The sequence below is a fragment of the Hypomesus nipponensis genome, chromosome 17 (genome assembly GCF_054491055.1).
Source record: "Hypomesus nipponensis isolate SF chromosome 17, ASM5449105v1, whole genome shotgun sequence".
NCBI classification, from domain to species: domain Eukaryota; kingdom Metazoa; phylum Chordata; class Actinopteri; order Osmeriformes; family Osmeridae; genus Hypomesus; species Hypomesus nipponensis.
In genome coordinates, this window is record NC_140377.1 from 23,167,501 (window position 1) to 23,170,000 (window position 2,500).

Here is a 2,500-nt window from a genome sequence, read left to right on the forward strand (position 1 = left end):
AGGATGGATGTTTTCTATTATTATACAGCAAAAACAGTCAACATAATTTTAAAGTACATTACAGGTTACATTTTTTAGATCCATCTCATTCTAATTATTCATGTCTATGAAAATCTAATGCATTGCACATTTAATCTTTTTTTGTTCCTGAAGCTGTAACCTTAATTACTGCTAAAACATTCTGAAACCCTATACTCTTATACTAATAATTATCAATTGGAGTATTAATGGAAAAAAACGAAAAAGCTACTTGAGAATTTGAAGGTTATACTGTCAAACTGACTGAAGAACGAAATAACGACGTGAAATAATGAACATAGTGTGGCTCATTGGCTAGTCAATTCCCATGATGCAAGGCGGTAAATAGTGTTAAAATTTGCTGATAAGTTTGCCGTTTATTCGAAATACAAATGTAACTTAATGAATTTCGTTTTGTAAATGTGTTTGCTTAGAATGTAGAATTTTGTTGCGTGGTAATTGTCATCGTTGTGCTGGATTACCATTGTAACCATGAGTTAAATGACTGTTACATTTTATAAAAACAGCTGGATTTCAGGCAGTGTCAGTGAATATGTAATGAACAGCTACGTATCTGCAGTAAATTGTTACAAGGGCCCTGTTCTTGCCAAGTGGCTGAAGATCTGAGGCGTTTGAAGGCCCATAAACATTTTAATACATCAGTAAAAAATAGTAAAATTACATTAAGAAATGTACTTGCTGACGTTCATACATTAAATGAAAGTGCACTTGAAAGTATTGCAAAGTATACTTTGAGGTTCTTTAGGAAGTATACTTCATGAACTCAAAGTGCACTACATAGGTTACTTTAGAGTATTCCAAAGTATACTTTGAAGTACTTTAGGAAGTATACTTGATGAACTGAAAGTGCACTACACAGGCTACTTTAGAGTATTCCAAAGTATACTTTGAAGTACTTGAGGAAGTGTACTTGATGAACTGAAAGTGCACTACACAGGCTACTTTGCAGTATTCAAAAGTAAACCTTGAAATACACTATAAGTGTACTTTAAAGTGTACTAAATGACCTAAAAAGTGGGCCAATTCAGTTTACTTAGTACAAAAAAAGTATATAAATAAGCACACTGCTAGTATACTTTAAGTAACATGATAATAGTATATTTTTATACTAAGTATACTTACAAAATTAACTTGAAGTATACTTCTTTTTTGTAAGGGCAATGTTAATTGTTAATTTAGTTTGTTGCAGTGGAATTTTTGTGTATGCATTGACCACTTAGTGAAAGGTAAGCCTTAAGTCAAAAATATAGACCATGGTGGAGAAATTACAGGAAACATAGCTACTGTAGCTAAATCTGTGATAGCACCCTGTTTATCCTGCAGCTGTTTGAGAGTATTAGTTAGCTAGCTAGTTAGTTTCCGGGAGATAGCTAGCTAGCTAGCCAGCTAAAACAGGCATATGACTAGTTGCAGTCAGAACTAACGCCACAGGCACAGGGTGATAGCTAGCTACATCTCATATGTAGGTAGCTATGTTTCCTGCAACATCAACACCCTGTATTTTTGTCCGTTTTAGTTAGCTATGTAGGTAGCTAAATGACTTCAGTATTTAAACTAACCACCAATGTATGTTGTCTATTTTTGAATCTGTGGGGGGAATCTGTTAGGGTTAGGGTTAGGGTTTGAGGGTTAGAGTTAGGGTTTGAGGGTTAGGGTTAGGGTTAGGGTTTGAGGGTCGTTTGAAAGGCAAAGAGAGGTATTGAAATAGATCGATGCACTTCTGATCACAGTTTAGCTGAGCTTCATATATGCACCATTTGGATGAAAACCCTATGACAAATGAATACAATTTAAATAAAACGTAAAAATAATCTAAATAAAATGTAAACAAAACGTAAACAAAATGTAAACAAAACAGAAACAAAACATAAATAAAACGTTGATAAAAAATATCTAAATAACATGTAAATAACATGTAAATAAACATACATACAATTTACATAAAACGTAAATAAGCTCCCATTGTGGCCCAGGCCAGGGGGTGCAGTGCCGTGTGTCTCCTGTAGGGGTGCTCCACCCTGTTCAGGCTCAGCTGGACACCTGGGGGGCGGGGCCAGGCTGTGCTGCCAGGGAGACAGGCACCAAGGAGACGCATGTTGTCGCCCTGGGGACAGCTACACACAGTCCAGACAGACAGGTAACACACACACAAACAAACACATATACAGCCCAGATAGACAGGTAATACACACTTTCACTCAACCCCCTCCTTCTCCTTCTCCCCCCTCTGTTCTCCCCACTTCTCCTTTCTTCTCCTCCTCTCCTCCTCTCCTCCTCTCCTCTTCTCCTCCTCTCCTCCTATCCTCCTCTCCTCTTCTCCTCCTCTCCTCCTCTCCTCTTCTCCTCCTCTCCTCTTCTCCTCTTCTCCTCCTATCCTCCTCTCCTCTTCTCCTCCTCTCCTCCTCTCCTCTTCTCCTCTCCTCCTCTCCTCTTCTCCTCTTCTCCTCCTCTCCTCTTCTCC